General features: G+C 47.2%; 1 long non-coding RNA gene across 1 annotated transcript; it reads left to right on the top strand.

The window, feature by feature from the left end:
- The first annotated feature begins 3,179 nt into the window (after positions 1-3,179).
- LOC119352933 lies at positions 3,180-8,864 on the top strand. Its single transcript, XR_005170273.1, has 3 exons — positions 3,180-3,285; positions 6,797-7,401; positions 7,656-8,864. It is a non-coding gene; the product is annotated as an uncharacterized LOC119352933 (long non-coding RNA).
- Positions 8,865-13,571: the final 4,707 nt, after the last annotated feature.

A 13,571-nucleotide genomic window follows, 5' to 3' on the forward strand; every position in this document is an offset into this window, starting at 1 on the left:
CTTCCTCTCTCCTCGTCGCGTACCGGGGGAAACCCTTGGCAGCAGCAGTGTCATCGTCGCGTACCTTCTTGTAGGTGTTGATTGGTACCGGCGCTCCAGAGTATAGGAGCCTAGTGGAGGATCCCCGGTGGGCGCGACGGTCGCGAAGCTTCTTCATTTTGTGGATCCGTCAATGTCGGCATTTGTTTTTTTCTTTTTCTCTTTTGTTTTTTTGGGCGTGCATGTGCTGCTTCCGCCCCAGCACCTATCTGATTGTTTCAGTGATGTTTGCTTTGTAATAGAAAGCGGGGGGAAACCCTATTTCGTCAAACTAACCATTTCCGTGCAGAATGTCATAAACTTTAGTGCAACCCTTTGAAAATTGCATTGGCCTAACAAGGAAGAGTTTAGACCTGTAAATTAATGAAGGAGTGGTAGAGTTCCCATTGAATGATGTGTACATTTTGTAGCTCAGCCTGTGTCAGAGGTACTCCAAATTTGTTTTTGCAGGATTTCTATTGATCATTAATTTTATCACCAAATTAGAATTATATAACATTACTTGCATCTTACGAAGCGAATCTATTCAAAGAAGTAAGAAACCTGGAGAAATGAAGATTGGTATGACATCGGAACCATGCCACCACACTATTGATGGTCCAGAGAGAGCTGTTCTTACCAAACCGAATACACGATCCTCTTCCCTCCTGAGTCGCCCTCCGCGTGGGCGGCCGGGAGGCCCCCAGATCCCGTCGGCCGGCCCTCCCCCACTCCTCCTCCTCCCTCGCCGCCGCCCAAGTGCGCGGCCAAGCGAAGCTTGGTCGCCGGCGGCGGCGGCGGGGACTCGGGCCCTCTTGCTCGTGTGGGGCTGGCGCAGGCCGGAGCGTGGTGGCGGGCCGGACGCCACGGCGGGTGATGGTGGCGCCTCGGCGACTTCGCGCCCCCGCAGCAGGAGGCCTCGCGATCTGGTGCGTTGCAGTCGCCAGGGACGACGGCGGCGTGACCGGATCGGTTCGCGGCGGCGCGGCCGGATCTATGCCCAAGCGTGGGCCTTGATCGTTGGTCTGCTGTTGGCACGGTGGCGGGTGCGACTCGTCGGCAGCTGGGCAGATCCGACGGGATTCTATCATTGTCTGATCCTTGATAGCGCGGGCATCTTCGGGGGAAACCCTAGATCTCCTTGGGATCGAGCGATGACGGCGATTTTGCGTCATAGTCCCTTTTAGGGCATCGTTTTGGAGTTTACTCCGGTTGAAGGGACCAGCTACATCGGTGGCGCGCGTTTGGTGGAGCAACTGCCGATGAAAATCGCGCCGACTACGGTCATGGCGGACAATGACGGCGTTTTTGATGTCGTTCCCTTGGCGAGGCATCGTCGTTGCAGTCTGCGTCATCAGGCTCGGGATGCTCCAGGGGAAACCCTAGATCTGGGTCTTCCGGATCGGACGATGATGGCGTTTTATCGCTTTCCCTCCTGGGGGCATCGTTTTGGAGCAAATGATGGCTAGGGGTATGGTGGAGCGGCACTTCATCTCACACATTGATGGCGGCGGAGATCGGTGGCATGGCGTTGTGGAGGCTTAGCGTCCGATGCGCGGAGATGGACTCGTGCAGGAGGAGGTAGCTGTCTGGCGTCATGGTGACGTCGATGGCAGAGTGGCCAGACAAGGTAGAAGCCTCAATATGATCTGAAGACGGACCTATGGAAGATGGCGGCGACGACACACGAGTGCGTCTGACTAGCTAGCATTTCTTCATCATATGGATAGGAGTAACGGCATATGTTGCCAAGATGGTGGATTCAGGTATATTGTTTGTAATACTTTGTAAGATCCTCGAGAATAATCAATAAAGTGGCCGTATGCATCTCTCAGATGCAGAGGCAGGAGGTCATCCTTCTTTTCTTAAAAAAATATACAGAGTGAGAGTTGATTCAAGAAGAACTAGTTGCATGAAAAAGAAAAAAAAACTCTATAACATGATGTAACTCTCTCCATATATCTCTTCCTTTAAGATACCACCTACACGATTCCATCGATTTCATGATATTAATTATCAGCACCGATTTAGCTATAGGACCTGAGATTTTGGAGGAAACTGAACTCCCCTTGACCATGTTTCAGTTTACAAAACCTTTCGTTCACAATACGAGAAAAGCAAGAAAGACGGCCTCTTAATTATGTGCTCACAACCCACCTTGTTCACCTTTGATCACGCACTGCGACAACGAACCTCTTGAGCCGTATCACATTCCCTGTTTCTGGTGGAGCCCAACGGAATTGTAAAATAAACATGTATATTACTGAATCAGGCACTTTAGTTTTTTTATTCAGTAAATTACTTTCATTTTGGATCGGACGGCTGAGATTTTATTTGTACTTTAGCTAATTGATCGAGAAAAAAACAAACAAAAATCTCCAATCAAACGGCTCAGATTTGCTTTGGACTCTTCTCGGCTTAGAAATCCCACCCCCGTTTCTCGGCCGCTCCGCTTCCGGTGGGTGCGGCCAGGCGGCGGCGTCGCCGGGCTGCCCTGGCCCTGCCTTGGGTACGTCTCTTCTCCCCATCCGTAGGATCCCAACCCTGCCGCTTTGCTCCTGAGTTCCCAGATCTTGCCATCTGTTTTTTCTTTATTTTGATTTCTTGCGCCGTTTGTCGAGTGCTTTGTGGATGCACCACGCGTGCGGGAAAATCAGAGGCGAAGCAGCTGCCGCTTCTGGCTGCTGAATCCCTTTCATGGGGAACCCGTCGATTTGGGCGTTGGGGGGATTTTTACCCCGTAATTTTGGTGAAATTCAGTGAGTGGGTGGAAGTACTATGCCGTTGTAGCCAAGTACTGTTTCAATTACCCTTAAAAAATACTCCCACTGCTTGACAGTGAAGAGTATTCTCACTAATTCCCCACTAACACTGTCCAGTAATACCAGTAATTATCTGTAGCTAATTACTGTCTGCATTGCTATAGGTATTCCCAAATAATTCAGAGAGTATTACCCTCTGAATTTTGACAGTGCAGACTAATAATTTTCATATGTTTTATTCTGGAGAATACGATGTTGTTCTGAAAGTTGTCGAAATATGCTGGTATGAACATTTTTATTAATTCAGCGGTTGCATATTAGCAAGGTTTTGTGGGATGTTCGACACCAGCCCATACCTATTCACATCTGACTATTCAGTTGCTGCGAATGTTTGACTAAAATGGATTCATCAAAGATATAATTAGTCGTATGAATACAGATACATATGCATTTTCTGAAGAAGAAGAAGAAGAAGAAGAAGAAGAAGAAAGAGAAGAAAAGATACGTAAGTATTATGGTGCTATTTATTGCAGCTAGACGCAAGTGCCTGAAATACAAGGCAGCCATTTTCCTTCAAACTATAATCGAAAATTTTCTTGATTCACTGCTTAGGTATCAACACCATTTTATAAAGGATTGTTTGATGCCAGTGGCCCGGACCATGTAGCTGTAGGAAACTTCTATTAGTTACTAATCATATGTATTATATAGTCACCTCTACCCTTTTTCTAGTCTAGAGAATGTTTTCTTTTTGTTTACGAGGCATTGTAGAGAATGTTTGAAAAAACCCGGATTCAAAGATATAAATAGGCATATAAATAGATATACGGCTGCTTACGAAAAAAAGATACAGATGTTTCACATAAAAAGAAAAAAGATACAGATGCATCAGTGATGCTATTTGTTCAGCTAAACATAAGTGCCTGAAATACTATATTTACCATTAACTGTGAAGCTTCAATGGAAAACAGTTTCAGATTATCCATGTATTGCATAATCTTGCTTCATGCCACAACTTATTTGTTAACAAGCACGGACTACGGAAGTGAACTGATGAAGGAAGAGGGATCCGGAGGTATGGGGATTTGGACTGCTCCATCAAGCATTTGTGTCACTTTAAGCATGGTTGGCCGCATCGTTGGCTCCTCCTGAAGGCACCAAAGTGCTACAGCCACGAAGCGCTCTGCCTTTTTTATGTTGAAGATTGCTTCATCGTCACCCTCCACAAGCAAGTTGATCCTCCCACACCTGTAACAGTCGTTTGCCCAGTAAGTTAGTATCGCCAGATCTTCGTCGGCGATCTCTACCTCCACATTCCTCCTGCAGCACACAAGCTCCAGCAGGATCACACCAAAGCTGTAAACATCGACTTTGGAAGTGATCGCTATGTTCTTGAACCACTCTGGGGCAACGTAACCTCGAGTGCCCCGGATGCCGGTGTTTGTTTGTGTCTGATTGGCTCGAAGAAGCTTTGCCAGGCCAAAGTCTGCTATCTTTGCCATGAAGTTGTCATCGAGAAGGATGTTCTGTGGTTTTATGTCGCAGTGGATAATCTGCGTGCTGCACTCTTCATGCAAGTAGAGCAGCCCTCGTGCCACTCCAAGTGCGACTTGCACACGGAGGTTCCAATCTGGCCGAGCATCACCGAAGAGGAAATCATTGAGCGAGCCCTTGGTCATGAACTCATAAACTAGCAGTCGGTGAGTTCCCTCGTTGCACATGCCAAGCAGCCTGACCAAGTTCTTGTGAAACGTCTGCCCGATGGTTTGCACTTCCACCATGAATTCCTTCTCAGTCTCTTGCTGGAGTTTTTCAATTTTCTTGACTGCAATGTTGGTCGCATGCTCATCTTGCAGCTTTCCTTTGTACACAGTACCAGAGGCACCGCTGCCTAGCACCTCATGGAAACCACTGGTTGCCTTCTCCAGTTCACTGTAAGTGAAAAGTTTTGGGGGCAATATAGAACTACCTGACGATTGCGGTGACCGGAGTTTCTTTTTTGAGGTGATGGAAATACCCCAGTAAGTGCCAAAGAGCAGAATAGAGATAAGGAGAAGGTTTAGCAATACCGAACTCCCAAAAAACAAGGAACTCCCAAGAATCCAATACTTCTTGTCCTTCTTCCATTTGCTAGAGCCACTGCTGAGCTGGGACTCTGAATTGTTGCTCCTAGGCACCTTGATCAGAACCGTCCTCTGGACAGTTTGTGCCATATTTCCATTTGATAAAGGGAGCTTTTTCTTCCAGCAGGTTTTTGTGTTTGGATCAAAGACCGCTGCGGCACAGAAGCAATCAATCACACACAGCCTCCGGCACTCTGTCTCGTCTATGGGGCGGTATTGCTCATAGTCACAGTTAGGCCAATCAACACGATCGATCGTAGTCATCTCAAACTGCGCCATTGCTGCTATCTCATCAAGGTCACAACTTTGTGGCACAAAGTCAGGCCTGCACCCTTTGTACTCCCTCTCCTCATCGAAGAACTTGTAATGTTCAGGGCATAGGCAGCTTGTCTGATTCTTGGTGCCATCAAAGGTGCAGTAGCTGTTGAAGCTGCATGCACCACTGCCTGCATTTACCATTACTGTTTCGCAGATGTCCTCAGGGATTGAGCTCACCGCCTTCCATTGCAAGCTCCATAGACTTCTGGCCTTTCTGCTCTTTGGGTACACATACTGCCGAAACACACCATCTGGATCAAGCGTGGCACGATTGAAGAAATCACCCATTGAGTTGCCCCCTGCTGAAGTAACATTGATCTGTGTCACATTTTTCAAGGTGAAGTATATCCTGCCTGTTTCATTGAACACCAACCGTGAGCCGTTCCCAACTGTCATAGTTGCCCAGTATGGACCGTAGTCAAGTGTGGAATGCTCAGCCATTGAATACAGCACAAGATTACCATCAGTTTGCACAGCTAGGAGAAACCGGCCGTTGGAGTAGTCCGTGTTGATGAGACGGCTTCTGAGTAGCTTGTCCTCTGGACCCACATGGAGCACTTGTATGGGCAGGATGGTATCAGCCGGGACACCAAAGGTCTCCCACTTTGCCGTGCCATCTGCGCCGACAAGCATGAAGTCACCCGTGTCGAGCATTTTGGCGTAGGCCACACCAGGGGCCCGAGGACTCCAGACTTCATCGCCGGATGGGTTGCGAAGCGAGAGCAACCCGTCAGTGGTGAGTTGCAGCACGGAGCTGGATGGCACTTGCACCGGTGACTCTTGACCGTCGGAGCTGCTCTTGGCATACCAAGCGACTGTCTTCTCAGGGATCTTGTCGAACCAGACGGCGAGGAGGTATGAGGAGGGGTTAACTTCCAGTGGCCGGAAACCGAACGCGAAGTCGCCGGAGGGCGAGAGCCATGAGCTGTTTGGCCCCTGGGGCTTCAAGGAGGAGCCCAAGGTGATGTTCACTTGTGCTTGAGCAGCAGATGATACCCCCAGAAGTAGTAGCAAGAACTGGAGCAAGAGCCATGGGAGGTGAGGTGCCATTGCTTTTGCTTGGTTTGGTGCCTCTACTGATGAGAACTGGAGCAAGCTTATACCCCTTGCAGAATGGCACTTAACGGTGCTCAGTTATTATGCGGCTTCTTCTTCGTGGAACAGTTGGCGTCAGCACGGCACGTGGAAAATAATGTCCATGAATTGGATTTTGTGTGGAACAGTGTATGAGGTTGTGATTGAATTGGTCAACCGAATTGAGGTTGCTGCTGCTGCTAGGCTAGTGTTATGTTTTTCGGAATATACTGCTAGTGTTCTGACTTTCTAGAATAATTGTTTTGTCTTTACCAAATTAATGTTAAGATATAGTTTAAATGAAAAGTGCTAATCTGAATTTGTGAACTGATAAAATACTGAAATCTATTTGTCCCTTAATACAGAAGTCTGAACTCTAAAGTTTAACCAATTCTGGCTATTCGTTTCCTACTTGTGAATTAGAATTTTTTATCACCTACGCATCTCATGGCATTCAAGAGTTTCCATTGACTTGACTTGACTTGACTTGGCATGTCGCAGCCGGTGCTTGCACTCCATTGGTGTTTCCGTGAAGGCAGGGGCACAAGGACTCGACTCATTGGTTGACTGGAATATTGGAAATAGTTGGAGTAACTGTCAAAATGGCTACGGTACTTGCCGCAAAAAAGAGAAACATGGCTACGGTAAGGGGGAGACTGATCGATCACTCAATTTAGAAATTATATGCGCCTCTCTAGCCAGTATTTTTGAACATGGCTACGGAAAGAGAAACTGGGTATCCCAAGGTTCGTGCCTCTCTGGCCAGTATTTTTTTGATTTTTTTGGACAATGATTTAATTTTAAGTTATTAAATTACTTGTATATGTTGAGAAATTATTCACATTTATGGTTACCCAGATTTCATTTGATTTTGTGGCTAGCCTCTCTAGCTGTAGGCCCACCGCATCTTCTGGATGGCTATGAGTGAGAGAATCCATTCTGTGGATTTGTCTCAAGGAAATTTGCGGAAGATCGGAGATCACATCAACATCGAGCACAAGTGACTAGATGAGTTCTAAATGAACTTTACCATGAGGAGATCACATCGACATCAAGCAAAAGTGACTAGATGAGTTCTTCATAAACTTTACCCTGAGGAGATCAAGGTGAGGTCTAAGTGATTTCGAGGCTTCTTATTTAAGCATCTGCAGTAAAGACATGGGATCACACAAATGTTTTAAAGCTTGGGATACATCGTTGTTCTCCTTCTCAAAACTTTATTTATTTATGTTGCATCAAGTTATTTGCCTTGTGCCTCACCTTGCTAGTTTGTAGAGTTGGTCCACCCTTCCAATTAACATTCTAGTTTGCGCAAAGGTTTTATTTTTGTGATCTCCTGCTGAGCTCCCATAGTCAACAGATCTTTCGCCCACCTCTAACAGTGCCGGCAATGAAGCCAACTACAAGGAAGAAGAAGTACGACACTAGGATTGCTATTGGTATGCTGCTCCTCTCAACAAGGGTAGCATCAGCAGCTTCCGGTCGTGGTGGTTGCTTGCCGGCAGCTTCACCCTGATGCAGTGATATGAGCGGGTCGCCGAGGAAGGACTGCTCGTCGAAGGTGCCGAACTGGCCGGTGGTGGAGACATTGCCAGAGAGGAGTGGGTTGTATGACCAACTGCGTGAGCTTGAACAGGCTTGCCGGGAGCTCGTCGGAGAGGTTGTTGAATGACAAATCCATCCTCTCCAGAGACAGAATCTCGCCAATCTCGGACGGAATCGGCCCGGAGATGTTGTTCCTTGAGACATTCAGCATGACGAGCGGGAGGCGGCCGATCTCTGGTGGCAGCTGCCCCGTGAGACGGTTGCCATCGAGGAGGAGCAAGCTGAGATTCCGCATTGCGCCGATCCACGACAGTATCTCACCGGAAAGCATGTTCCTTGACAGCTGCACGTACCCAGGAACCGTGTTCGGCCCCGCCGGTGACCAAGGCCGAATTGGGACGATACCGTTGCCCTTGAGGATGCGGTCCCATATGCTGTGACAGCTCTCACGAGTCATGACGGGTAGATGAAGCTGAATGGAGGATAGCTTGCTGGGATCCACCGTTTCATGGCCTGGCACTCGCCGGAGCTGGCGAGCACGCTCGAATCCATTCCGGTTCTTCGAGAAGGTTGGACGCCAGTCAAGCGGTTGTCGGCCAGGTTCAGCCAGAGCAAGCTGGTGCAGTTGCCGATTTCAGGCGGTATCTCACCGGAGAGCTGGTTCCCTGCGAGCATTAACCAGAGGAGTGACGTGAGATTCCTGATGCTCGTGGGGATTCCTCCTGAGAGTGTGTTATTAGAGAGGTCCAGCGCCTGGAGCTCGGCGAGCCGGTTGTACGCTAGAGGTATCCTGCCAGAGAAGTTGTACTCGATGAGAGGTGAACCAAGCAAGGAAAGATCGAAGGCTGTACATGTGGTGCAAAGACGAACGGACTAGTGTGCATGGCCGCCCGTCACTGTGTTCCTTGACTCTCGGCTACACCTTTCAATTATCACACAAAGCGGAATAGTAATAGCCTAACTGGATGAGAGGGAAACACAGACTTGGCTGACACGCCAAGGCTTGTTGTAATGCTTGTGTGTTCCGTGTGAGTATTGTTTGGGGTTGCTGTATTTTGTGGTTTGGTTATGGTGAACGTATCACACTATATGCACCGCTTAACATACAAGTCAAGATACAAATCACGACTAATCATATCCCATGTAATCTCTAAAAATCCAACATCAGATTTTTAAGCATGGCAATGCACATTATGAACTAAGCTATTCAAAGAAGGAAGCAGGAGATAATGAAAATTGGCATCACATCGGATCATACCACGCACTATTGATGGTTCAGAGATGGTAGCATGTTCAGGTTCTGCACAAGACTACACAGTCTAACCACCAAAACTCGTCATGTTTTTTTCTTAAACGAAAACTCGTCATGCGAAAATGATGAATCAACAAGGCAACTAGCTTTTCATGGACTCACACATATAGAGTGAGAGTTGATTCAAAGAGAACTAGTTGCATGAAAAGGAGAAGGCTCTTTCTATATATATATATATCCTCCTCCAAGATATAACCTTCACCGCTCCATTCATTTTGTGACATCAAACGCCATCACTAGTTTAGCTATCACACGTGAGATTTTGGAGGAAACTGAATTCGAGTTCACCATGCCTTGTTTGCATAAATTTTGGAATCCGACAACTGCCACACGTGTGGGTGTTAAGAAATCTGCCCACACGTTTTGTGTGGTGTCTAAGAGGACCAACCCACACGTCTGTGTGTGGGCAAAACAATTAGCGCCCACATGCCTCTTTTCTTCTCTCCCGGTCCCTCTTACACGCGTGCGTGTGGGCGAAATAGATAACGCCCATACGCCCGGTACGTCAGGCCTCGTACCTCGTGGTCCCGCACGCCTCACGTGACACTTTACCGTGCGCCCCGCAGTTGCCATGGGCCGGACCCTTGTCCATGTTCATTTAAGTGCAGTTGCCATGTCGCTGAACTACGGTTGCCATGTCGGACAACTACAGTTGCCATGTTTGCTCAACTGCAGTTACCATCTCAGGTCAAAGTTTCAGATTGCCATTTTTTTGACAATTACAGCTGTTGCCATGTGTGGTCTGGTCTACTGCAGTTGCCATGATTTTAAAATTTTAGGAGTTGCCACCTACTAACACTAGATAGTTGCCATGTAGCGCTACCAAAAAAGGCATGGCAAAAAACATGTTCGGGTAAAAGAGAGAGTTGCCATGTGCTCACAAGCACGCTAGGGCGGTTGCCATTTAAAAAGAAAGAGTTGCCATCTGCTTACGTGCACGCTAGGGCAGTTTGCCATGTACCATGCAAAACATATGGCAACTGACATGTTCGGGTAAAAAAAAAGAAAGAGTTGCCATCTGCTTGCAATCATACTAGGACAGTTGCCATGTACACTGCAAAACGCATGGCAACTGGCAATTTGAGTGTGGGAGAGGAGGCGGGTGTGTGGGCGAGATGGCAAACGCCCACACACCAGCCATTGTGCATGACTGAAAAACTGGTGTGTGAGCGAACTGCTAAACGCCCACACACCGGCCCCTCCGTATGGTAAAACGGATGTGTGGGCGACCCCTCACACACACCACACATGCGAGTTGTCCTACGTGACATACAAAATCAGCTAATTCGTGGCAAGATTCGTGCAAAAGTTACTGGACGGTGATGAAAGCGTGTGAACAAGTTGGCTAACGCCCACACGTGTGGGCTTTAATATTTTCGCAAATTTTCGTTCATGGCATGAGGAATACATGCAAAGCAATTTCCCCATCCGCTGACCACAACCCACCGCACTCGTCTTTGGATATACCGATATAGACTGACACAACGAAGCAACTTTTAGGATTTTGCAATACCAAGCCATCATGGTGGACCGATCCACTGAAATCGAGTTTTGCACCAAAGGACAAGCACCACAAGATGATATTGAGGGTGGAAGATGGTGTCCATGGCTAGATGTGGTATAGGATGACCATATACGGCGACGTGATGGCAGCGGCCTGGTGGTCGAGCTGAAGTGCGGCCGGCGTTGGCACGGCAGGAGTAGCCATGACCGACGAAATAGAAGGGAGAAGTTTAGAGAAGCATTGACCAAGCTTTCATGAACATATAACACATGAGCTGTCTTGTGAATTAGATTCTGTGTTGATGTGCTGCTTGTACGACTCTGTTGTACTTTCCTGTTATTGCGGTGGTTTGCTTTATATATATAATAAAGCGGGGCGTCTTTTTGGTAAATTAGATTGGAAGGGCTTAGTATAGCAATCCCTATATGGTTAGAAATGCTAGCTTGCAAATCATGCACGTTTTGGATCCAATTGATTGAGATTGCTTGGGCCGCACACTCTCTCCCAAAACTCGTCAAGCATTTCCCGCTGTTTTCCTCGCCAACATGGTCGCCTTGCAGCTAGCAAATCTTGACTCGTGATACGTTAATTTTGCATCATGTTTTTCTACTATTTTTTAAACTTATATTTCACTCGTGCTTCAAGGAGGTCGAGAACCATGAGCTGTTTGGCCCCTGGGGCTTCAAGGAGGAGCCCAAGGTGCTGTTCACTTGTGCTTGAGCAGCAGATGATACCCCCAGCAGCAGTAGCAAGAACTGGAGAAAGAGCCATGGGAGGTGAGGTGCCATTGCTTTTGCTTTGTTTGGTGCCTCTACTGATGAGAACTGGAGCAAGAACCATGGGAGGAATGGCACTTAAGTCAGTCATCACGCGTCTTCTTCGTGGAACAGTTTGCATTAGTATGGCAGGGTGGAAAATTATGTCCATGAATTGGATTTTGTGTGGAACAGTTTATGAGGCTGGGATTGAATGGGTCAGTTCTTCACCGTATTAGTGACTTTGTGTTGTCGTGCACAGAAAGGTTTTGTTTTTACCAAATTAACTGTTTTGTCCTTGTCTTTACCAAATCACTACTCCCTCCATCCCACAATATAAGAGGTTTTTGCAAGCTATGTTAGTTTGCAAAAACGTCTTACATTATGACATGGAGGGAGTACCAAATTAACTGTTTTGTCTTTACCAAATTACCAAATTACGGAACTGGCACAGAAAGGTTTCCCAAGCTTTCAAAAATGATTGTTTTGCCTTTACCAAATTACCATTAACATACGTTTTAAATGGAAAGTGCCGGTCTGGTTCCAGAAATATTTGTTTCGAGGAACTGAGTTTCCATTGACTTGACTTGACCTGGCATGTCACAGCTGGTCACCGGCGAAACACTGTAATGCCTACATGTCCTATATATCACTAGAAAACTGACCAGCAACAGGTATGGAATCTCGGATTTCATTTATTTTGAGGCTGGGATTTTGTGGAACAGTCCATGAGGCTGGGATTGAATCGGTCAATTGCTGTTCCTCTCTCCGTACGAGTGGTTCACATTTTCTTTCATGCACAGAAAGGTTTCCCTGCTGACTGTTAAACTTGAAGAAAGAAAAAGCAGAAAAAAGGTATTCCCATGTTAAATCTTGGTCGAGAAAAATAGCTAGGAAACTGCAGCCTGGATACGGGCATGCAAATGTTGTGGTAAGCGAGGAGCAACAGGCTACCACTAGAAAATTAGACCAGTAGCAGATCGGCGACAATGGAGGCGTCGAGTCTTTTTCTATGATGGAGAGGATGCATCTGACGGTGACATGTTTACGCGCCATTGGTATTTCCGTGAAGGCAGGGGCACAAGGACTCGACCCATTGGTCAACCGAAATAATGGAAATAGTTGGGACTTTGGAGTAACTGTCAACATGGCTGTGGTACTTCCTGCAAAAAAAAAGGGCTACGTTAAGGGGGACACTGACCACTCAATTCCTGGTCTGCCCCTCTGCCCAGTATTTTTATAAAAAAAAATTGGGAAGGGATTTAATTTGAAGTAATTATTATTTTTGTATTTTTGGGAAATTATTCATACTTTTCAATTATTATTCGTGTTTATGGCTACCCAGATTTATTTGAGTCGGGCTAGCCTCTTTGGCCGTAGGCCTACCACATCTTCTCGATGGCTATGGATCGTCGATTGGGAGCATCCACGCTGTTGATTTGTCTGATGGAAGTTTTGCGAAAGATCGGAGATTACATCGATATCTAGCACAAGTGACTGGGTGAGTTCTTGATTAACTTTGCCTTGAGGAGATCAAGGTGAGGTCTAAGTGACTTCGAGGCATCTTATTTAACCACCTCCAATAAAGACATTGGATCACACGGATGTTTCAAAGCTTGGGATACATCGGTGTTCACTAGTAGAAAAAAGGTCTAATGTAAAATTTATTAGTCCCGGTTTGTAATTTAATCGGCACTAATCTGACCATCAGTACCGGTTCCAACGTCTAGGTGGGCGGCGCTCATTAGTACCGGTTCGTGCCACGAACCGGTACTAAAGAGGTTGTGGCCTTTAGTACGGGTTGGTGGCTCCAACCGGTACTAAAGGGGAGGGGGGGGGGGTCTTTAGTACCGGTTGGAGCCACGAACCGGTACTAAAGGTGGTGACCTTTAGTACGGGTTGATGGCTCCAACCGGTACTAAAGACCCCCCTTTTAGTACCGGTTGGAGCCACCAACCGGTACTAAAGGTGGTGCGTTGCCACCCGCAGTGCATAATGTTTAGTCCCACCTCGCTAGTTGAGAGGAGTTCGCACCGGTTTATAAGCCCCGCCGCGGCTATCGTATCGAGCTCCTCTCTAAGCAGGCCTTTGTGGGCCTATTGCAAGTCTTCTGCCCTGTGGGGCCTACTGGGCCGTACGGGCCTGCATCCTGGCCCAACT

This window comes from Triticum dicoccoides, chromosome 2A, assembly GCF_002162155.2.
Source record: "Triticum dicoccoides isolate Atlit2015 ecotype Zavitan chromosome 2A, WEW_v2.0, whole genome shotgun sequence".
NCBI classification, from domain to species: domain Eukaryota; kingdom Viridiplantae; phylum Streptophyta; class Magnoliopsida; order Poales; family Poaceae; genus Triticum; species Triticum dicoccoides.